The 25134-nt window shown below is 43.8% G+C and overlaps 1 protein-coding gene and 1 pseudogene across 7 annotated transcripts in view; both read right to left on the bottom strand.

Annotated features, from left to right (window-relative positions):
* PLIN2 (perilipin 2) overlaps positions 1–25134 on the bottom strand; it is a 123817-nt gene that overhangs the window by 92612 nt on the left and 6071 nt on the right. The gene's annotated exons all lie outside the window — the stretch shown is intronic.
* Positions 98–3423, bottom strand: LOC129044278 (small ribosomal subunit protein eS6-like; annotated as a pseudogene).

Genomic DNA, 25134 nt, shown 5'->3' with positions numbered 1-25134 from the left:
GGCCGAGAAGAGGGCAATGGGAGTAACAGGATTTCTTTTCTTTTTCTTTTTCTTTCTTTTTTTTTTTTTTGCAAGTCTGATCTTATTTATTTGTTACTCACTTAGAAGTAGAAGCTCACAGAGAGGAAAGTCTGCATCTCTTCACAATTTGTTCCTGGTGCTTTTCCTTAGCCTCGTTCATTCTCTTGGCCAAAAGCTTAGCATATTCTGCAGCCTCTTCCTTATTTTTCTTAGTACGCTGCTTCTTCAGAGCAATACGCCACCGTTTGTGCTGCAGGACACATGGACTAACAAGACGCTGAATCTTGGGTGCTTTGATCCTAGGTTTCTTACCTTCTTTAAGGGCTTTCTTTAGAGAGATTGAAAAGTTTACGGATTCTGCTAGCTCTTTTGGGCTCCAGGCGATGAGGCACCATAGTATCAGTCAGTCTAGGAATATCCTTCTCTCCTTTTTTTACAATAACCAAGTTGAGAACGCTCAGATTGGCAACCACAATGCAACCATGAACTGATTTTCTCTTTCTTTCTCCAGTTCTCCTTCGTCTGTAACAGGAATCCCCCTTACTCAGTAGCAGGTGGACACGGCCATGGGTCAAGACATCCTGCTTCATGGGGAAACCTTATTTGTCGTTCCCACCACTGATTCGGACCACATAACCCTTCCATTCTTCACCCAGAGTGTCAGCAGCAACTTCTGTGGCTGTACGTTTCTCATAAAAAGTACGAACTTTGCATTCATCATCCACTTCAATGAGTTTCTGGCAGCCAGTGGCTGGGAAGGAGATGTTCAGCTTCATCTTGAAGCATCATTTTTTTTTTTTTTTTTGAGATGGAGTGCAGCAGCGTGATCTCGGCTCACTGCAACCTCTGCCTCCCCAGTTCAAGCGATTCTCCTACATCAGCCTCCCGAGTAGCTGGGACTACAGGTGCGCTCCACCACGCCCGGCCAATTTTTGTATTTTTAGTAGAGGCGGGGTTTCACCGTGTTAGCAAGTATGGGCTCGATCTCCTGACCTCATGATCTGCCCGCCTCGGCCTCCCAAAGTGCTGGGATTACAGGCATGAGCCACCACGCCCAGCCAACAGGGTTTCTTTTTGGAATGATGATAATGTTCTGGATTTAGATAGTGGAGATAGTTGCACAAGTCTGTGAATAGGCTAAAAGACACTGAATTGTACAGCTTAAATTGGAGAATTATGTGTTAAGTAAATTGTATCTCAATAAGGGTTTTTAATTTCCCAAGGCTTGGGTGAAAATCAATGTGTATAACTTTAAATGTAAGAGTTGGAAAAGTATCATAAAAACGCTAACAGTGACAAGATGATGCATGTTCTATCTTTCTAAATGTAAGACATATTTTTACAGTATGAGTTCCTGCCTAAGATAAAATGGGTATTTAAATACTGTATTTAAATGTTCTAAGTGTCAGACTTCCTTTCTTTAGCTTTTCCACAGATAAAGAATTTTAGCTCTGGCTCAAACTCTGCATGTAAAATGAGAATAGAAAAATGTGACTCTTAAACTATAGATATTTAATAAAGACTAATTTGCAGGCATCATGGTGAAATAAAATGATTAATTTTTTAAAGATATAAAGCTCATTATTCAAATAAAATCCAAGTTTTAAAATCTTAGATTGTATGAAATGGATGTGAAATGGATGAAAGTGTTATGAATGGCGCTGCTTTGCTTGAGGTACTCCCTTATCTCCACTCCTCCAAACACAAACATATCAGGGCAGGCAGGTCTAAGCAGCTCCTTGGAGCACAGTTTAAAAGTCTGAGGGACTCTAGCAGCCCAGTCGGCCCTGAATTGTGTAGTCTTTGGTAAGGTACAGAAAGTCCACGGGCTCCTGACAGAAAACTCCTGTTTCCTATTTGTCAGATAAAGGGGGGCCAACCTACAACTCCTTGAAAGCCCTTTTCTACGGTCGAAATCTACAATTCTATGATCCTGAAAAAGCTAAAATAAAAGCTAGTAGCCACTGGCTTCTAAAATGTTTACCAATCACCCCAGAGCTTAAGGAACAAAGATCAAAACAAGCCTTGGGCTATAATAACCTTATCCAAACCTACAAAATAAACAGCAGACTAAAAATAGAGGGGGTTAAGTCTTATTTCAAAGTGAAATGATCTGAACAAAGGGCAGCTGGTTTTCACTGATCTTTCTTATCTCTTAGATAAAGTTTGTTAATCGGCCATAAATACACAAAGGGTCTGGTTGCCAAGTACCCCTGCAAAAGGGAGGAGAGGCCGTATATCACTTCCTGGGGGATGGGAGGGAGTAGCATCTCAAGGAGAAGTAGCACAAAAGGCCCCTCCTAAGATAGGAAACAGGCCCTGGGTCAGGCAGCTGTGGGTCCGGCAAACATTCTCAGATCTCAGAACAAGAAACCCGTTGAAGGCGGGGCACAGTGGCTCCCGCCTGTAATCCCAGCACTTTGGGAGCCACAGCAAGAGGACTGCTCGAAGCCAGGAGCTAGAGACCAGCTTAGGCAACATAGGGAGACCCGCCCCCCTGCATCTGTCTGTCCAAACAATTTAAAAATTAGCTGGGCATGGCTGGGCACGGTGGCTCAGGCCTGTAACCCCAGCACTTTGGGAGGCCGAGGCGGGTAGGATCACGTGAGGTCAGGAGTTCGAGACTGGCCTGGCCAACATGGTGAAACTCCGTCTCTACTAAAAATACAAAAAATTAGCCGGGCGTGGTGGCACGCACCTTTAATCCCAGCTACTTGGGAGGCTGAGGTAGAGAGAATCGCTTGAACTCGGGAGGCGGAGGTTGCATTGAGCCGAGATCGCACCATTGTACTCCAGCCTGGGCAAAAAGAGTGAAGCTCCTTCTCAAAAACAAAACAAAACAAAAATTAGCTAGGCATAGTGGCATGCACCTCTAGTCCCAGCTCCTCGGGAGGCTGAGGTGGGAGGATGGTTTGATCCTGGGAGGTTGAGACTGCAGTGAGCTGTGATCACACCACTGCACTCCAGCCTGACAACAGAGCAAGACTCTGTCTCAAAAACAAACAAACAAAATACATATGTGTGTGTGTGCATGCATGCATGCGTGCATGTGTGTGTGTGTGTGTGTGTAAAACCTGTTAAAGAGCTGGGGGGTGGGTGGAACAGAGATGGTGCTGGCCAAGGTGGGGAGACGCTGTATACTGTATGGAGGACAGGACAGCCCTCACACAGAAACACCTGAAGGAGCCTCAGCTGATATTCTTCTGATGACATAGTCTAACTCCTTACACTCAAAATGGGGTCAGTGGACTATCAGAATAGGCAGCATCTGTGAGTTTATTAGAAATGCAAAATCTGGCCAGGCGTGGCGGCTAATGCCTGTAATTCCAGCACTTTGGGAGGCCAAGGTGGGTGGATCACCTGAGGTCAAGAGTTTGAGACCAGCCTGGCCAAGATGGCGAAACCCCATCTCTACGCAAAATACAAAAAACATTAGCCGGGCATGGTGGCAGGCACCTGTAATCCCAGCTACTCAGGAGGCTGAGGCAGGAGAATTGCTTGAACGTAGGAGACGAAGGTTGCAGTGAGCCAAGATGGTGCCACTGCACTCCAGCCTGGGCGACAGAGTGAGACTCCTTCTCAAAAAAAGAAAGAAAGAGGCCACGCGCGGTGGCTTACGCCTGTAATCCCAGAACTTTGAGAGGCCAAGGTGGGCGGATCACGAGGTCAGATCAAGACCATCCTGGCTAACATGGTGAAACCGTGTCTCTACTAAAAATACAAAAAATTAGCCAGGCGTGGTGGCAGGCGCCTGTAGTCCCAGCTACGCAGGAGGCTGAGGCAGGAGAATGGTGTGAACCCGGGGGGCGGAGCTTGCAGTGAGCCCAGACCGCCACTGCACTCCAGCCTGGGCCCAAGAGCGAGACTCCGTCAAAAAAAAAAAAAAAAAAAGAAAGAAAGAAAGAAAAAAGAAATGCAAAATCTCAGATCCAATCCACACCTACTGATCACAGTCTGCATTTTAACAAGATTCCTGGTGATTGCCTGTGCATTAAAGCTTGGGTGTAGCTGGAAAAGTACCTTCACAAAGACATCAACCATGCTGGTTTTACCTAGAGATTAGGGAAAACCCTGAGCACTCAATCCATTGTATCTATGAGTTCCAGCACTTTTTTTTTTTTTTTAAACAGGCTCTCCCTCTGTTGCTCAGACAACAGTGCAGTCAGTGGTGCAGTGCAGTGCCGTGGTGCAATCTCCACTTACTGCAATCTTCACCTCCAGGGCTCAAGCGATCCTTCACTTCAGTCTCCAGAGTAGCCGGCACCACACGTGCCATGCCACCATACCCGCCTAATTTCCGTATATTTTTGGTAGAGATGGAGTCTCACCATGTTGCTCATGCTGGTCTCGAAATCATGGCTTCAAGAGATTTTCCTGCCTTGGCCTCCCACAGTGCTGGAATTACAGGCCTGAGCCACTGTGCCTAGCTGTTAATTATATCTTTTTTTAATTTTATTTATTAATATTATTTATTTTTTAGTAGATACAGGGCTTTACCATGTTGCCCAGGCTGGTCTTGAAAGCTGGTCTTGAACTCCCAGACTCAAGTGATCGGCCCACCTTGGCCTCCCAAAGTGCTGAGATTACAGGAGTGAGCCACCGTGCCCGGCCTCCTTATTTTTTTTATTTTTATTTTTTCGTAAGACAGAGTCTGGCTCTGCGCCCAGGCTGGAGTGCAGTGGTATGATCTTGGCTCACTGCAACCTCTGCCTCCTAGGCTCAAGTGATCCTCCTACCTTAGCTTCCTGAATGGCTGGACTACAGGTGCAGCCCACCATGCCTGGCTAATTTTTATAGTTTTAGTAGAGATGGGGTTTTGCCATGTTGCCTGGGCTGGTCTGGAATTCCTGAGCTCAAGCCATCCACCCTCCTGGGCTTCCCAAATAGCTGGGATTATAGAAGTGAGCCACTGGGCCCAGCCCTGGCCCTACCTATATCTTAAATAAATAAATAAATAAATAAATAAAAGTCTGGGCATGGTTGCTCACACCTGTAATCCCAACACTTTGGGAGGCGAGGTAAGAGGATCACTTCAGGCCCTGAGTTCAAGACCAGCCCAGAGGCCGGGCACGGTGGCTCACGCCCGTAATCCCAGCACTTTGGGAGGCCGAGGCCGGTGGATCATGAAGTCAGAAGATCGAGGCCATCCTGGCCAACATGGTGAAACCCCGTCTCTGCTAAAATACAAAAAAAAAAAAATTAGCCGGGCATGGTGGCATGCACCTGTAATCCTAGCTACTTGGGAGGCTGAGGCAGGGGAATCGCTTGAACCCAGGAGGTGGAGACTGCAGTGAGCCGAGATCACACCATTGCACTCCAGCCTGGCAACAGAGCAAGACTCCATCTCAAATAATAATAATAATAATAATAAAAGACCATCCCAGAAAACAAAGTGAGGTCCTGTTTCTACAAAAAAATTTTTTTTTAAATCAGCTGATTATGGTGGCACATGCCTGTAGTCCCAGCTACTTGGGAGGCTGAGGTAAGAGGATTGCTTGAGCGAGCAGCTGGAGGCTGCAGTGAGCTATGATTGCACCACTGCACTCTAGCGTAGGCAACAGAGTGAGACCCTTCTGGAAAAAAAGAAAAACAACTGCACATTATTGGCATGATGGTATGCTAGGACCACACTAGACTATAAACTCCATGAGGGCAGGAATCATGCCTGGTTTGTTCAACACAATATCCCCAGCATGAATTTGGCATGCACCTAACATATGGCTCAGGAAATATCTGAAATGAAATATCTGAATATTTAAATGAAACACAAGTTGAAGTGAATGAAAGGCAAGTTGATTCTCCATGAACATATCATTTTCAGGTATGTTCTCCATGGACATACCTGAAAACGGAATAGACATTAGCTGCACTTAGATGAAACTACTCTGCTTTAATCCCTGGATTTTCATGAAATCAAGGATGAATTTACCTGACATTGAAAAGGACCATGAATCTTGTGTGAGTTTATATCATATGATGTTTATCATCATAACTTAATTGTTTTACATTGAATTTTAATATTTATTTTTTAATTTTAACTTAATTTAATTTTATTTTGAGATGGAGTCTCGCTCTGTCGCCCAGGCTGGAGTGCAGTGGTGCGATCTCGGCTCACTGCAACCTCTGCCTCCTGGGTTCACGCCATTCTCCTGCCTCAGCCTCCCGAGTAGCTGGGACTACAGGCACCTGCCACCACGCCTGGCTAATTTTTTATATTTTTAGTAGAGATGGGGTTTCACCGTGTTAGCCAGGATGGTCTCGATCTCCTGACCTCGTGATCCGCCCGCCTCGGCCTCCCAAAGTGCTGGGATTACAGGCGTGAGCCACCGCACCTGGCCTTTTAATTTTTTTATTTTTGAGACAGTTTCAGAAAAGAAGTTTCACTCTGTCACCCAGGCTGGAGTGCAGTGGGGCAATCTCAGCTTACTCCAACCTCTGCCTCCCGGGTTCAAGTGATTCTTCTGCCTTAACCTCCCAAGTAGTTGGGATTACAGGCATGCACCAAAAAACCCAGCTAATGTTTGTATTTTAGTAGAGACACGGTTTCACCATGTTGGCCAGGTATGGTTATTATTATTTTTTTTGAGAGACAGATTATCACTACGCTGCCCAGGCTGGCCTTGAACTCCTGGGCTCAAGCAATCCTCCTGCCTTAGCCTTGCAAAATCCTACGGTTACAGGTGTTAGCCACTATGCCCAGCCTAGTTCAATAATTTCAACTTTACCATAATATGAGGAAAACTTGAGCCTAATATTGGTCTGTCTTATCTGTTCCACTTTCTCAAATACTTTTTATTTTTACAGAAAGGGTCTTGCTCTGTCACCTAGTCTGGAGTGCAGTGGCATGATCATAGCTCACTGTGGCCTCAAACTCCTGGGCTCAAGCAACACTCTTGCCTCAGCCTGCAAAGAGGTGGGATTACAAGTGTGAGCCACTGCGCCCGGCATAGTTTCTGAAATGCTTTTAGAAATGGTACTTATAGCAGCATTACCTGTAAAAAAGGCCCTGTATGTGAGTCCTGCCATGAGAGGCTTGGGCAAATACTGGGGAAATGGGAAGTTTATCTTTGGCCCTTTCAGGATTAAAAAAAAGAAAAATTTTAGTGTAATATTTGATACATACAAAAGAATGTGTTGTTAAATATAATAGAATAAACACTCTGCTTAAGAACAAGAACATTATCAATATGAGGATTTACTTCCTTTTGGGATCTTATGCCAATTTCTGAAAAGGTCTGGGTTCTAGCTGCCTAGCATTAACATAAAAGGTTTCAGAAATATACATTCAATAAGCTGCTATCTGATAATGGCTTTAGATTTTTCTCATCTTTGAGTGTATAATTTTTTTTTAGTTTTGTTTTGCAGAGGCAGAGTCGTGCTATGTTGCCCAGGCTTGTATCAAACTCCTGGCCTTAAGCAATCAGCCTCCTAAAGTGTTGGGATTACAGGTGTGAGCCACCACACCTGGCCTCATAAAAATTGCTATAGCATTTTTTTTCTGATAATAGAAGTGTATATCTTCCCTGTAGAAAAATTTTAAAATAGGTTAAAGTATGAAGAACATAAAAATAACCATTATATCCACTCTCTCCAGAAAATTATTGTTAACCTTTTAAAACACACACACACACACACGAATACATTTTAATAGCTAGCTTGAGCTCCTTTCAAGACAAAAAGATATGAATATTTCTCGTGGAATTTCAGGCACTGTTGCAAGCTGGTGGGAAATCTATCTGGGGTAAAAATCTTCTCAAATTGTAGCAAAGTATTTGCATTTCCAGAAAGACAGCATTATATTGATACTCCCAAATAGTCAGATATTAAGTAACTCAAACAGCTCTGGGCCCATGATATCAGTGTTAATAATTTGACATTAGGTGGGCGCGGTGGCTCATGCCTGTAATCCCAGCACTTTGGGAGGCCGAGGCGGGTGGATCACCTGAGGTCAGGAGTTCGAGACCAGCCTGGCCAACATGGTGAAACCCCGTCTCCACTAAAAATACAAAAATTAGGCGGAGGTGGTGGCGCATGCTTGTAATACCGGCTACCCAGGAGGTGGAGGTTGCAGTGAGCTGAGACCACACCATTGCACTCCAGCCTTGGCAACAAGAGTAAAATGCCATCTCAAAAAAAAAAAAAAAAAAGAAAAAAAGATTGACATTACAATTCAAACAAGTTGGCATCAAATTCATATACTCACAATAAGGTTTTATAAGAGCATTTAGGCAACTTCATGTTAAGTAAGCATATGCCTGGTGCCTTGTGCATTCATATGTCTGCAGATGAACATGTACCTGGACTAGTGGGTGGTGACACAATCAGGAAAGGCGAACAGTGTGACACCAGAACAGAACTAGGATACAGAAAAACCTTAGTGCCTCCTACTAAACTAGTGGTGAACCAGACAAAACTGTGCAGGCAATTGTCTGTGTCTGGGGAGCAAATGAGGAGATGAGCATTCAATGAAAGGCAGATTTCAAGTGTGTATCACAGGAATGTCTTTTCTTAGTTCAGCAATGACAACTAGTCTAGCAGGTTCTTCTTGCCTTGTTGGGGGAAAAGCCTGTACAAACAGATAACTCTTGCATAATGTCTTTTTGATTAACAAATTGATGTTTTTGTGTGAGGACCCTTCACCTAAGAAGAGATCATATCAAGAGACTAAGAAAGATGCTTTTCTAGCTGAGGTAATATTTCCCCTGTAGTTTTAGTCTCTAGGGCTTAAGAAATAACATCTGTTTACAAGGTTTGTGGGTGGAGCTTGGGGGTGTCAAGTTCAGGAATTTTGAATTAGATACAAGCCCAGGATGGAACAAGAATTTAAAAAAACATGCCAAAGATAGGATCCAAAATATGTAGAACCAAATAAACTAAAATCAGAATCCAAAGCTAAGTTCACAAATCACGTTGTCAAGATGGAAAAGATAAATAGTAAGATTCAGAATACAAACGGAGTACAGGAAGACTGGTTTCAAATAGCGAAGCTTCTGTATATTTTTCTAAAGAGGGTTAAAAATGTAGACAGTCACCTATGTCAGTGGATCTGGCAAAGCTGGATGAGAGATGAAGTAACTTCATCCCTCATTTGGCCAAAGGATCATATCTGGCAGCCAACCCTGATACCTGACTACATAGTATGTTATGGATTAAATCAGCCAGTACAGGTATTTAATAAACAATGTTAAGCAAATAAATTAGTACACCTTACATTTGTTTAAATTGTTATATTGAGAAGGAGTTCCTGATAATTAATTTTTAGTTATAATATTTGTAGGTAGAAATGATTGTGTGCTCACTTGGAAGAAGTCATCACTTGTATCAAACAAGGAATTATGTGTATGCTACAAAAAACTATTGCCAAAAATCTAACACTAATAGCCCAGCCTTGCAAAAGCCACTTACCTACTAATCATAGTTTTGTTAGCCTGGTGTTCCTATTATAGCTTTAGCTTTCAAGTTCAGCATTCTGGTGATTATTTATTCCTTTTGGTTTCATAGCTAAAAACTGTATTTGGTGTTGAGTAGGGCTATGTGTTGACTAGGGCTGTGTGGTCCAGACAGGAGTAGGAATGGTTAAACAAGAAGTAGATTAAGACATTTTTACCTTCCTCTTCTTTCTGATATGAAAATACACATAGGGTTATTGCTAAACACCATGTTTAGATGACACTTAGATCAGGCAAGATTTTACTGGAAACACACTCACAGGCTAAAAACACATTTTCCGGTTGGGCGCAGTGGCTCATGCCTGTAATCTCAGCACTTTGGGAGGCCGAGGTGGGTGGATCACTTGAGGTCAGGTGTTTGAGAACAGCCTGGCTAACACGGTGAAACCCCGTCTCTACTAAAAATACAAAAACAAGCCGGGTGTGATGGTGCACGCCGGTAATCCCAGCTACTTGGGAGGCTGAGGCAGGAGAATTGCTCAAACCTGGGAGGCGGAGGTTGCAGTGAGCCGAAATCATGCCACTGCACCCCAGCCTGGGTGACAGCGAGAATTGGTCTCAAAAACGTTTTCCATATTTCAAAATATATCATATCTTGGTTATCTGCACAAACTGAATAGGAAGGCTTTTTTGAGACAGGGTCTCAGTCTGTTGCCCAGGTTGGAGCGCAGTGGTGCGATTACAGCTCACTGCAGCCTCACCCTCCCAGGCTTAAGCAATCCTCCTGCCTCAGCATCCTGAGTAGCTAGGAGCATAGGCACATGCCATGCCACCATGCCTGGCCAATTTTTTTTTTTTTTTTTTTTTTGGTAGAGATGGGGTCTTCTGATGCTGCCCAGGCTGGTCTTGAGCTCGCGGGCTCAAGCAATCCTCTTGCCTCAGCCTCTTAAGGTGCTGGGATTACAAGCTTGAGCCACTGCACCTGACTTCCTTCTAACCGACTCTGAATATATATATATAATATATATATATATATATATTTTTTTTTTGAAACAGAGTCTTGCTCTGTCGCCCAGGCTGGAGTGCAGTGGCATGATCTCGTCTCACTGCAACCTTTGCCTCCCGGGTTCAAGCGATTCTCCTACCTCAGCCTCCCGAGTAGCTGGGACTACAGACACGCGCCACCACACCTGGCTAATTTTTTGTATTTTTAGTAGAGGGGGGTTTCACCGTGTCAGCCAGGATGGTCTTGATCTCCTGACCTTGTGATCTGCCCGCCTCAGCCTCCCAAAGTGCTGGGATTACAGACATGAGCCACTGTGCCCTGCCATATAATTCTTAATAGTCCCCACACTTCACGCCAATGTAGTCTCAAAATTCTTCTGGTAGCATGAACTCTATAAGGATTTTCTTCATCATAATCAAGTTCAGACTATTCTCTTGCTACACAAAGTGACTTCAAGAGTTTATTTAGATTTAGTTTTCCTAATTTCCCACCTTGATCAGCTAAAGGTTTTTTTTTTTTTTTTTTTATCAGTTTCCTCTCATTGCTTTGTTCTCTTTCCACTTGGCTTTAGAATAAAGAGATGATAGTCACAAAAACACATCCTTAGGTTGACAGAGTAAGTTCCAGATCCACAGGGAATCATTTGCTATTCTTCTTTTAAAAAGAGCAACCTCCCTTACCAGTAGAAACCCAGCTGTTCTTTATTTGCTTTTGTTTCCTTCAGAATCTACTTCTGATAGACTATCTTATTTTTTAACTTATTCCAAAACCTAGTCTTCATTTAAACATTTTATAGCTTTCACTAGATAACTGTAATATGTGTACACTGAATACGTGTACACAGTTAAGCAAATTGAAGACCTCATCAGCCTTTGTGGTGTTTTTTCTACACACATGTGTATGCATATGAATATTCACACAAATTTAAAAAGTGATCTTCTGGTGCATATATATGTATGTATGTATACACATATATATGTGTGTATGTATACACATATATTTGTGTGTATATGTACGTATATATATGTGTGGGCATATATATGCACATATATATGTGTGTGGGTGTATAATTTTTTAGAACAGGTTGCCCAGGCTGGAGTGCAGTGGCACAATCTCGGCTCACCACAACCTCCACCTCCCAGGCTCAAGCCATCCTCTCGCCTCAGCTTCCCAAATAGCTGGGACTGCAGGCAGGCACCATTATGTTGGCTAATTTTTTGTATTTTTTGGGGGTACAGACAGGGTTTCACCGCATTGCCCAGGTTAGTCTGGAACTCCTGAGCTCAAATGATTTGTCTACCTCAGCCTCACAAAATATTGGGATTACAGGTGTGAGTCACTATGCCCAGCCTGGTTGCTGAGTTTTGATTGGCCGACATAGGTCACCGCCAAAGGGTTGATTCAGGTGGCATTAACAGGAACATTAAAGTCCCAAAGTTAAGTAGATGTGTGGGTTTTCCCGGAACTCAGACTACATGTGTCACCCAAGTTTAAGTGCAGTGGTGCAATTATGGCTCACTGCAGCCTCAATCTCCTGGGCTCAAGCAATCCTCCCCATTCAGCCATCTGAGTAGCTGGACTACAGCCGTGTGCCACCATGCCTAGATAATTTTTAAATTTTTTGGCCAGGCACGGTGACTTATGCCTATAATCCTAGCACTTTGGGAGGCTGAGGTGGGTGGATCACCTGAGGTTAGGAGTTCGAGACCAGCCTGGCCAACATGGTGAAACCCCATCTCTACTAAAAATACAAAAAATTAGCCGGGTGTGGTGGCGGGTGTCTGTAATCCCAGCTACTTGGGAGGCTGAGGCAGGAGAATCACTTGAACCCGGGAGGCAGAGGTTGCAGTGAGCCGAGGTTGCGCCACTGCTACTCCAGCCTGGGCAATAAGAGTGAAATTCCGTCTCTAAATAAATAAATAAATAAATAAATAAATAAATATTTTGTAGAAATGATGTCTCACTATGGGCTGGTCTCCAACTCCTAAGCCCAAGTGATCCTCCAGCCTTGGCCTCCCCAAGTGCTGGGATAACAGGTGTGAGCCACTGCACCCAGCCCTATTCATTTTTAAATATAAATTACAACTAATAATATTTCTACTTAAAATAAGGGGTAACAATTCTAGGTGTACTAACTTTGGGGTAGATGAGGTCACTAGAGGTCAGCTGCTAGAATCCCTGCTTTTTAAAAAATTTTATTTTTGAGATGGAACTCTGTGAGACAGAACTCCTGGCCTCAAGTGATCTATCTGCCTCGGTTTCCCAAAGTGCTGGGATTAGAGGCATTAGCAACCACCCCCGGCTCCCTGGCAGTTTCTTCTGCCAGTGTTTAGTCACTTCATATAAGAATGTTCCTTCTCAGAAGAGCAATATTGATAATGTGCCAGGGCTCTAGAGTCAGACAGACCTGGGATCACATTTAGGCTGAAGGTTGCTGTGGACTTGAGCAAATTACTTACTCTCTGAATTCCAAATTCCCTATCTATAGAGAAAATAATAGTACCTACCCCATAGGGTTCTTGTGAGTCTTAACTGAATCAATAGCTATAATGCAGTTATCAAACCTCCTGGCAGCTATTATAATTATTATCAAATTTTTATTCATGTATAAAGCAATACAGTGCCAAAATCCAAAAAGAGTTGCCCTCAATGAAAATATTCTGGGCCGGGTGCGGTGGCTCATGCTTGTAATCCCAGCACTTTGGGAGGCCGAGGCGGGTGGATCACAAGGTCAGGAGTTGAAGACCAGCCTGGCCAAGATGGTGAAACCCTGTCCCTACTAAAAATACAAAAAATTAGCCAGGCGTGGTGGTGGGCACTTGTAATCCCAGCTACTCAGGAGGCTGAGGCAGAGAATTGCTTGAACCCGGGAGGCGGAGGTTGCAATGAACTGAGATATTAAAGTAATTCAAATTTTAATCTGTTTTGTTTTGTTTTTTTGAGATGGAGTTATGCTCTTGTTGCCCAGGCTGGAATGCAATGGTGTGATCTCGGCTCACTGCAACCTCCCCTCCCAGGTTCAAGCCATTCTTCTGTCTCAGCCTCCTGAGTAGCTGGGATTACAGGTGCACAGCCCAGTTAATTTTTGTATTTTTTTTTTTTTTTTTTTAAGTAGAGATGGGGTTTTACCATGTTGGCCAGGCTGGTCTTGAACTGCTGACCTCAGGTGATCCGCCTATCTCAGCCTCCCAAAGTGCTGGGGTAACAAGTGTGAGCCACTGCTCTTGGCCCCTTTTTTTTGTTTGTTTTTTGTTTTGAGACGGAGTCTTGCTCTGTCACCTAAGCTGGAGTGCAGCGGCGTGATCTCGGCTCATTGCAACCTCTGCCTCCCGGGTTCAAGCAATTCTCTTGCCTCAGCCTCCTAAGTAGCTGGGACTACAGGTGCGCGCCTACACACCTGGCTAATTTTTTTGTATTTTTAGTCAAGATGCGGTTTCCCCATGTTGGCCAGGCTGGTCTCGAACTCCTGACCTCATGATCTGCCCACCTCGGCCTCCCAAAGTGCTGGGTTTACAGGTATGAGCCACCGCCCAGCCTGGGACTTTGCTTTTATATAATTTCAATTTCTAAAACTCACTGGAATTAATATTTTTAAAACATGCATCAAGTTCAAAATATAAGCAAAAATCATTCTAACACTTTTGTTTTTCACTTTAATTGAATAAAGGGAGAGCAACTGGCAGGGGAGACTTGGTAGTGGGGGGAGACAACAGGTAAGGCTGGGTATGAAATAATGTTCTGGATGGGTATATACATAATAGTAAGGAAAAAAAAATTTTGGCTATGAATAAAGTCTTAAGTAATCAGATAATTGGGAAGCTATCACCAATCCCAATTCCTGTCTCCAGGAACCCTCTTTATTTTATTTTATTATAGTTTTTTTTTTTTTTTTTTTTGAGATGGTGTTTCACTCTTGTTGCCCAGGCTGGAGTGTAGCGGCATGATCTTGGCTCATCGCAAACTCTGCCTCCTGGGTTCAAGCAATTCTCCTGTCTCAGCCTCCCAAGTAGCTGGGATTATAGGCGCGCACCATCACACCCCGCTAATTTTGTATTTTTAGTAGAAACGGTGTTTCTCCACGTTGGTCAGGCTGGTCTCAAACTCCCGACTTCAGGTGATCCACCCTCCTTGGCCTCCCAAAGTGCTGGGATTACAGGCATGAGCCACTGCGCCCGGCTTTATGCTTTTAACTAAATGTCTTGTAGTCCCCAAGAGTTAGGGAAGTAGTGGGAACAGACAGAATTTCTGAAGAAACCTGTTTTCTTTTTTTCATTTCTTAACTAATGATCCCCATTAGAAGCTATTAGTACATCAAAAGAGTATGAAAAGTGGCAATTAAACTTGGCGACTAAACACAATTTCCCTCTGACGAGCTAAAAAAAAAATACTTTAATAATCCTTAATGAAGGCAGCAGTAAGTAAACCATTGAGAATTAACATATTCAAGTCAGTTAAGACAGAATTTGCTAATGTGCTGTTCTCTTTTACATATTAAAGGTTACTGCTGTCACAGAAGTGTTCCTATGTAATATTCAAAGCCCTGACCTTTCTTACATATATAGCACAGGGAAGAAATATGGAGAGTAAGAGGCCCAGAGATTTCAGACATGTTCAGGCATATCTGCAGGATTGGAGAGTTGGGGCCAGTTGGGGTCTACCTGCACTAGGGTTTCAGTAGTCCCAGGGACAGAACAATGACCAGAAACATGGCGGGTGAAGACTGTTGGAGACAACAGACTTCTAAATGCTCCTGTTAATTATTTTATTTATTTATTTAGAGATGGGGTTTTGCTATATTGTCCAGGCTGGACTTAAACTCCTGGGCTCAGGCAATCCTCCTGCCTCAGCTTCTGTAGTAGTTAGGACTACTGGTGAAGGCCACTGTTGCTAGCTCCTTTTACTTATGTGACTGATTCACCAACAAATAGTTATGGAATATTACTACTGCTCTAGGTAACAGGGACAGAATGGTGAATAAAATAAAGTTTCTGCCCTTATGGAACTTACATTGTTAGTAGGGGAGATAGGGAATAAACACATAAAAAAATAATGTCAGTGACCAGAGTATGGGAAGAATTTAAAATAGGCCGAATGATAGAGAGTAATGTGCATGCTCTTTTAGACAGGGTGGAAAGGGAATCCCTACTTGGGAAGCTGAGGCAGGAGAACTGCTTGAACCCGAGAGGCGGAGGATGCAGTGAACTGAGATCGCGCCACTGCACTCCAGCCTGGGTAACAGAGCAAGACTCTTGTCTCGGAAAAACAAAACAAAACAGTTACAGTGCCTAACACTACGTTAATTCTTTTTATTCTGGCACCTCGCCGGAATGTTTGGCCAATAGGCACTCAATAAATAGTCACTGAAACTCTTTATCATAACGTACCAGTAAAACCACTGGCATCTCAGCCATAGGTAGCTGCTTCTATTTAATGTGGCTTACAAAATTGTATCACATATTTTAAAATTAAAACAGCCTTCTTTTCCTCCAATTTGAAGCATGGGATTTTTTCTGCTCTAGTTTCTGGCCTGTCTCGGCTCTGGATCAGTTGGTTGATGTCCCCTGCCACCATATAGTGGTAGTTGTCCTGTCTCTACCTGTTGCTATGTTAAAATGAAGAAAACAGCTTCCCCATTTGTATTGAGATGTGTAATATGATTAGAATGCATAGCTTCTTTTTCCATCTCCAGTGATTCCTCTACTGATATGGTTCTACCATTTATTACATCTTTTTTTCCATAATCTCTTTCTCCCAGGGTACCTGGGACAGTTTCTCTGGATTAAGGCATAGAATGGTGTGGATGCTATGCCAAAAAACTAGGAACTCTCTCTCCTCCAGGTGAGCACCTTCCCCCTCTAGTACACTGCTTAAGGTATCATTGCCTACCCTTCTTAGTTGCTCAGTGCATTTTAGTCACATGACTACCTTGCCATTCCCATTCCTCTACTTAGAATCTCTTCTCCCAGGTATCTTCTGTGGCTACTTCATTCATGTCTCTTTTCAAATGTGATCTTCTCAGAGAGGTCACATTTGAAAATAGAATAGGCCACACCCAGCCTATTTAATTTAATTCTTATGAAAACTCTAAGGCCGGGTGCGGTGGCTGACGCCTGTAATCCCAGCACTTTGGGAGGCCGAGGCGGGTGGATCACCTGAGGTCGGGAGTTTGAGACCAGCCTGACCAACATGGAGAAACTCCATCTCTACTAAAAACACAAAATTAGCCGGGTATGGTGGCACACGCCTGTAACCCCAACACTTTGGAAGGCCGAGCCGGGTGGATCATTTGAGGTCAGGAGTTCGAGACCAGCCTGGCCAACATGGAGAAAGCCCCTCTCTACTAAAAACACAAGAATTACCCAGGCGTGGTGGCACATGTCTGTAACCCCAGCTACTCTGGAGGCTGAGGCAGGAGAATTGCTTGAACCCAGGAGGCGGAGGTTGCAGTGAACCGAGATTGTGCCACTGCACTCCAGCCTGGGCGACAGAGTGAGACTCTGTCTCATAAAAACAAAACAAAACAAAACAAAAAAACCCTCTAATAAGCCTTACAGGCCAGGCGTGGGGGCTCATGCCTGTAATCCCAGCACTCTGAGAGGCCGAGGTGGGCGTATTACCTGAGGTCAGGAGTTCCAGACTAGCCTGGCCAACATGGCGAAAACCTGTCTCTTCTAAAAATACAAAAATTAGCCAGGTGTGGTGCTACATGCCTGTAGTCCCAGCTACTCGGGAGGCTGAGGCAGGAGAACCACTTGAACCTGGGAGGCAGAGGTTGCAGCGAGCCGAGATCATGCCATTGCACTCCAGCCAGGGCAACAAGAGTAAAACTCCATCTCAAAAAAAAAAAAAAAAAAAAAAAAAAAGCCTTACAATAACAGTAAAATACATCAGTTACTATTAGTACTATTATTATTCGCATTTCACAAATGCAAAGACCAAAGCTTAGAGAGATTACACAGCAAATGGTGGAGCTGGGATTTAAATACAGGCAGTTTTACTCCTAATTCATTACACTGAGTGTTACAAGTTGCTACCTTATTCTTGGTGATGTCGCCCTGTTGTGCTCCAAGGTTAGTACTGTCTAATGAAGCTTGGACTAAAAATAGTCTGTTCCACTTATCTTGTATTCATTACTGTCAGTTGAAAGACGCCACTTATCAGTGTCCTTTTTGATTCTGCTTTGAGGGCAGTGGTGGAGACAGCTGATACGCATTCTGTACCTTTCTATATGTCAACCATATTCTAGCCCTTAATCCCAAGATCTCAGTTGGAGAGGAATCTGTCGAGAAGGAGGAACGGTCAGGTTGTTGGAGGAAGTTTGAACTGTGAAGTAGAATATCTAATTGAGATGGCAGCAATGATGGCAGGAAGAAATGGAAGCCAGTGTTAGGATGGAGAGAAATGGCAGTGAGGTGATAATGAAAATGCCTAATGAATTTTGTTGGGTTTTCATTTAATCTTTCAACAATACCGCTAGCTAAGTACGTAACCTGAGAGGTTAGGCAAACGTGCCCAAATCCAAGCTGGTAAATTGCAGAGCCAGAATATGAACTCACATCTGTTAGTCCATATTGTCTGAAGTGTCTGTCACAAGGTTAAACCATTATAACTGCCACTATTTGGAAAAATAAAGATATTTATGAATAATGTATATTGCCAGTTTTGCTAACGCCACCTTGCCAGGCAGGAAAATTAATCTCACAGAAAGCAAGGTGGCTGAATTTTAGCACATAGTCTAAAACTTGGCACTTTCATATAAAGGAGAAAGTGACAAACTTTAATAAGGCACTTGGTAAGGAAAATTTTTATCTTAAGTCCAAATTTATCTCCATTACAGTTAGTATATGTGCTGCCAAAGCGAGCACATCTCCATTATAGTTAAAACCACGTTAGTGAGAAATGTGTTTGAAGAGGGCTGCTGCGAGCAGGACAAATAGAGTCCTTGAGAAACTGATTATTCTGTTTTATTATTGAGTGCTATTCCCTGCTTCTTCCAACCTTGTAATGCTCTTAAGGCACAATGTTATAGGAAAATAATTTAAAATCAAGAACTTATTCTAGGAAGGACTCCCTTTCCAACAAAGAATTGCAATAGTTTAGTTCTAGGAAGCCTAAGAATTTCCTGCATATCTATGAAATAACTATTAACACATTATTTTTCCTCAAATCAACTTTATACATAACTATTTAAACAGAAATCTCAAAATGATCAGTGATACAGGTTACACATGGCTCTCAATCAATAGGCTATTTATTTATTTATTTGAGAGACAGTCTCACTGTGTCACCCAGGCTGGAGTGCAGTGGCGAAATCTTGGCACACTGCAACCTCTGCCTCCCAGTTCAAGTGATCCTCCCACCTCAGCTTCCCGAGTACCTGGGATTACAGGTGTGCACCACCATGCTCAGCTAATTTTTTGTATTTTTAGTAGAGATGGGGTTTTGCCATGTTGCCCAGGCTGGTCTCAACATCCTGAGATCAGGCAATCCGCCCGCCTTGGCCTCCCAAAGTGTTAGGATTATAGGCGTGAGCCACTGCGCCTGGCCTAGGCTCTTCAGTTTATAACGTTACAAACTTTTTTTTTTTTGAGACGAGGTCTGGCTCTGTCACTCAGGCTGGAGTGTAGTGGTGCAGTCTCTACCTTCAGGGCTCAAGCCATCCTCCCAGCTCAGCCTCTTGAGTAGTTGGGACTACAGGAGTATGCCAGCAGGCCCAGCTAATTTTTGTATTTTTTGTAGACATGGGGTTTTGCCATGTTGTCCAGGCCGGTCTTGAATTCCTGAGCTCAAGCAATCTGCCTGCCTCTGCCTCCCAAATTGCTGGGATTACAGGTGTGGGTCACTGCACCCGGCAAAATTAAAACAAAAAAACTAGTCATTTTTGGGAAATGCAGTCTTTTTTTTTTTTGAGACAGGTCTTGCTCTGTTGCCCAGGCTGGAGTGTGGTGGTGCCATCATACCTCACTGTAACCTCAAACTCCTGGGCTCAAGTAATCCTCCTGACTCAGCCTCCCAAAGTGCTGGGATTAGGGTATGAGCCACTGTCACTGAGCTCAGTTGTGAATATTTTTTAATGTATTTGTTTGTTAAATCTTAGAAATTTGGCTGTATTTAACAATATTTTATTTATCTAAATAATGATGACACTTCATTCCTTTTATCAAGTAATGTTTACAAACCATTTGTTCTGATCAAAATGGAAATGGCAATTTGCTGTAATTATTATTAGGAATATTTTCATCAAAATTTCCACCTTCTCTCCAGCTAATCAAATTCTACCTATGCTTCAAGAACCGGTACAAATCCCATTCCTTGATACCTTCTCAGATGACTCTAGCTCAGTGGCTCTCAAACTTATCTGTCCATTGGAATCACTTGTGAGCTTTAATAAATACTGATGTTTGTGTCCCAACCCAATAAATTGTGATTTAACTGGTATGAGATGTTGCTTCAGACTTTTTAAAAGATCCCTAAGTGACCCTAATGTGCAATGAAGTCTCAGAAGCACTGCTGTAGCCTTTACTTTTTCTTACTTCCTTTACTGCATTCACAGTCAGCCCACACAACCAGTAACTGTTTTATGCTCCTTAAACTTTGTTTCTCTAATTGCTATTTAAGTTCTTTAAAATTAGAGATGAGCACATCTTATGACTTTTACTCCTAGTGTGTCCAGCATGGTTGTAAACACAATGTGCCATGGCATTCTGCAAGGTAGATCAGGTAATCCTACTTAGTTAAAAAGAACGTTGTGGTTTGCATTAGTTTCCTTTTGCTGCTATAACAAATTACCAAAAGCCTAATGGCTTAAACATGAATTTATTATTTTATAGTTCAGTAAGAGAGAAGGCTGACACAGGTACCACTGGGCCAAAATCAAGGTGTCAGCAGGGCTGTGTTCCTTTCTGGAGACTCTGGGGAAGAATCCATTTCCCTGCCCTTTCCAGCTTCTACAGGATGCCTATATTCCTTGCATCATGACCTCCTCCCACCCTCAGAGCCAGCAACACTGCATCTCTCTGACCATTCTTCCACTGTCAATATCCTGCTGACTCTTCTGCCTCCCTCTTCCACTTTTAAAGTCCTCTTCTGTTTATATTGGGGCCATCTGGATAATCCAGGATGATCTCTTAAAGTCATCTGATTCGCAACTTTAATCCATTTGCAACCTTAATTCCCCTGCCATGTTTTTTTTGAGACAGAGTCTCACTCTGTCACCCAGGTTGAAGTGCAGTAACGCGATCTCAGCCCACTGCAATCTCTGCCTGCTAGGTTCAAGCAATTCTCATGCCTCAGTCACCTTAGTAGCTGTGATTGTGCCACTACACTCCAGCCTGAGTGACAGACAGAGACCCTGTCTCAAAACAAAAGAAAAAGACATTGGCTGGGTGCAGTGGCTCACGCCTGTAATCCCAGCACTTTGCGGGGCCGAGGCGGATGGATCACAGGGTCAGGAGTTCGAGACCAGCACGGCCAAGATGATGAAACCCCGTCTCTACTAAAAATACCAAAATTAGCCAGGCATGGTGGTGGGTGCCTGTTATCCCAGCTGCTCGGGAGGCTGAGGCAGAGAATTGCTTGAACCCGGGAGGCAGAGGTTGCAGTGAGCCGAGATCGTGCCACTGCACTCCAGCCTGGGCAACAGAACATGACTCCATCTCAAAAAAAAGGAAAAGGAAAAGAAAAAGACATCTAATTTAATATACATTGTTGATTCATTAACTTCAGACTCACCACCAAAGGTGCTATAACTCGTGCCTGAGCACAGCTTATCTAATCCATCTTCTCTCCACACGGCACATCACAACCTTCCTGTGCCTAGGAGTACTAACCAGCACTTCGGCACTACCCTTTGTGGCCATTTTAAACAGCAAAATTACCAACAAAAAACACAAATACAAAAAATGCGGCACTAAGTAGACTGTGAAAAGGACTACTTGTTTACAGTTTGAGAGCTGAAATAAGGCGGCAGAGTGTTGCCTTGTTTAACATCAGCTGGGAATGTGAACGTTGAGTGACTCAAACTTTTTTTTTTTTTTTTTTGAGACAGAGTCTCCCTCTGTTGCCCAGGCTGGAGTGCAGTGGCGCGATCTCAGCTCACTGCAAGCTCTGCCTCCTGGGTTCACGCCGGTCTCCTGCCTCAGCCTCACAAGTAGCTGGGACTACAGGCGCCTGCCACCACACCCGGTTAATTTTTTGTATTTTTAGTAGAGATGGGGTTTCACTGTGTTAGCCAGGATGGTCTCAATCTCCTGACCTCGTGATCTGCCCGCCTTGGCTTCCCGAAGTGCTGGGATTACAGGCATAAGCCACCGTGCCCAGCCGAGTGACTCAAATTTTTTGCTTCTTTGTACATGCCCATGAATGACTGAAAATGCCATATGTATTGATTTTTAGCTTACAAATAAATTTTAGAAAGTAGGTAAATTCACAAGTATGGAATTCATGAATAGTATGGATCCACTGTATATCCACCTCCTGTTCCTATGCCTGACACACAGTAAATGCTCAATAAATATTTGTCCAATGAAAAGCAGAACCAGGCTGGGCGTGGGGTCACACCTATAATCCCAGCACTTCAGGAGGCCAAGGTGGGAAGATTGCTTGAGCCCAGGGGTTCCAGACCAGCCTGGGCAACATGGTGAAACCCTGTATCTACAAAAAAATACAAAAATTGGCCAGATGCAGTGGTGCATGCCTGTTGTCCTAGTTGCTAGTGAGGCTGGGGTGGGAAGGTAGCTTGAGCCTGGGAGGTCAAGGCTGCAGTGAACTGTGATTGTGCCACTGTACTCGGCCTGGGTGACAAAGTGACAAAGTGTACTATTGTTACAATAACAATAATAAAAATGGTCTTTATCTTAGCTGGTGTGGTGGGTCATACGTGTAGTCCCAGCTACGTGGGAGGCTGAGGTGGTAGGATGGTTTGAGCCCAGGAGTTGAAGGATGCAGTGAGCTATGACTGCTCTGCTGCATTCCAGCCTGGACAACAGACCAAGACTCTATCTCTAAAATAAATAAATAAACAAATAGGCCAGGCGCGGTGGCTCATGCCTATAATCCCAGCATTTTGGGAGGCTGACGTGGGTGGATCCTTTGAGATCAGGAGTTCAAGACCAGCCTGGCCAATGTGGTGAAACCCCGTCTCTACTAAAAATACAAAAATTGGCCGAGCGTGGTGGTGCACACCTGTAGACCCAGCTACTCTGGAGGCTGAGGCAGGAGAATCACTTGAACCTGGGAGGCAGAGATTGCAGTGAGCCGAGATTGCGCCACTACACTCCAGCCTGGGCGACAGAGTGAGTGAGACTGTCTCAAAAAAACAAAAACAAAAACAAATAAAATGTTTTTATATTTTAGAGATATACACTGAAATATTTAAAAATGAAATAATATGTATTTGTTTCAAAATACTTAGGGGGGGTGAGGAGTCGGTGGAAATATACACGACACAAGATTAACATGAGTTAGCCAGGCATGGTGGCTCACGCCTGTAATCCCAGCACTTTGGGAGGCCGAGGCGGGTGGATCAGTTGAGGTCAGGAGTTCGAGACCAGCCTGGCCAACATGGTGAAAGCCCATCTCTACTAAAAATACAAAAATTAGCTGGGTGTGGTGGTGGGCACCTGTAATCTCAGCTACTCAGGAGGCTGAAGCAGAATTGCTTGAGCCTGGGAAGTGGAGGTTGCAGTGAGCCAAGACAGTCCCACTGTACTACAGCCTGGGTGACAGAGCGAGACTCTGTCTCAGAAAAAAAAAAGAAAGATTAACATAATTGTTGAAACTGAGTGATGGATACAGAAAAGTTTACTACTATTTTTGTTTATGTATTATTGCTTTGTTTTCCATAATATATATATATATTTTTTGAGACAGAGTCTTGCTCTATTGCCAGGCTGGAGTGCAGTGGTGCGATCTCGGCTCACTGCAACCTCCACCTCACAGATTCAAGCAATTCTCCTGCCTCAGCCTCCCGAGTAGCTGGGACTACAGGTGCCCACCACCACACCCAGCTAATTTTTGTATTTTTAGCAGAGGCAGGGTTTCACCATGTTGGCTAGGATGGTCTCAATCTCTTCACCTTGTGATCCACCCGCCTCGGCCTCCCAAAGTGCTGGGATTACAGGCGTGTGCCGCTATGCCCGGCCAAAACGAACGCTAGTATTTTTTAAATTTAATCTTTTTGTTGTTGTTGTTTTTGAGACAAAATCTTGCTCTGTCACCCAGGCTTGAGTATAGTGGCAAGATCTCGGCTTACTGCAGCCGTGACCTCTTAGACTCAAGCGATCCTCCTGCCTCAGCCTCCCGGGTAGCTGGGACTGCAGGCGTGCATCACTACAAATGGCTAATTTCTTTTGGATTTTTTTTTTTTTTTTTTTTTTTTTTTAGTAGAAACAAGGTCTCGCTATGTTGCCTAGGCTGGTCTTGAACTCCCGAGCTCAACCAATCCTCCTGCTGCAACCTCCCAATGTGTCGGGATTACAGGTGGGAGCTACTTCACCAGGTGTAATCTTTGAAATAACACATGTATTTCTGGATCCACAGTCAGGACAATTTGCTATGATGTGAGGAATATCAGAACTGAGGCCCAGAAAAAGTGGTTCGGGGAAGCAGGTAAGAATCAAGCTCAGTCAGTACAGACAACAGTCCTCTAAGACGGGAAACAGGAACATAGCTAACTATTGTAGATGGATGTGGACAAGCGCCACTTAGGGAAATTGGCCATATTTGGAGGTAAATGCTAAAGTGGTAGTCAAGTTAGCACAGACACTAATACCCAATAGTGGGGAAAGACTGAGGGCAGAGGACTGTTCCATTCACATAAAATACTTTAGGGAGCCCATAAAAGCCAGCTATGGGCTGGGCGCAGTGGCTCATGCCTGTAATCCCAGCACTTTGGGAGGCCGAGGCGGGCGGATCACCCAAGGTCAGGCGTTTGAGATGAGCCTGGCTAACATGGTAAAATCCCATTTCTGCTAAAAATACAAAAAATTAGCTAGGCGTGGTGGTGCACCCTTGTAATCCCAGCTACTTGGGAGGCTGAGGCACAAGAATCACTTGAACCTGGAGGCGGAATTTGCAGTGAGCCGAGATCGCACCATTGCACTCCAGTTTGGACAACAAGAGCAAAACTCTGTCTCAAAAAAAAAGAAAGGAAAAAAAAGTCAGCTATGGGCAGCAGGTCTTATGTCTCAGATGCTCATATAGACTATCTTCCTGCGCATTACTCCTTTCTCTGTCTTCCTCCCTCTGCTAACGCCTGCTCTTCTTTATGACCTATTAAGATACTGTTCTCAGGATCACTTACTCTCCTCCCACTCAAGATGAGAAGCCTCGTGACAGTCCTTCCCACTCCTTGCCCAGTCACATTTGGCCTGTAGGCTTAGAAAAGAAAGCTAGATAAAGAATGTGCTGAGTACCAAGAGACTCTAGCCCACTTTGATAATGCTGAGACAGAGTCCTAGCAAGATAAGATATGGGAGGGGAGCACAAAGAGAAGAGTGTGCTAAAACTCCCTGTGAAGGGTGGGATATTCTGGGTCATTTAAATAGGAGATTTAGTGTTTAATAAAACAGATTTAGTGTTTGTTGATGTTACTTTACTTAAAAATCCAAAACAGTGGCTAAGAGTGCCTGCAGGTGTGAAGCACTGGGCCTTCAAATACTATGTTTTCTAAAATTAATGAGTTGGGGGACTGGAGCCAAATAACTCGCCAGTCTACCA

This window comes from Pongo pygmaeus, chromosome 13 (assembly GCF_028885625.2).
Source record: "Pongo pygmaeus isolate AG05252 chromosome 13, NHGRI_mPonPyg2-v2.0_pri, whole genome shotgun sequence".
In the NCBI taxonomy this organism is placed as follows: Eukaryota; Metazoa; Chordata; class Mammalia; order Primates; family Hominidae; genus Pongo; species Pongo pygmaeus.
Note: the sequence above shows the minus strand (reverse complement) of the source record. Positions and strands in the feature narration are given on the sequence as shown.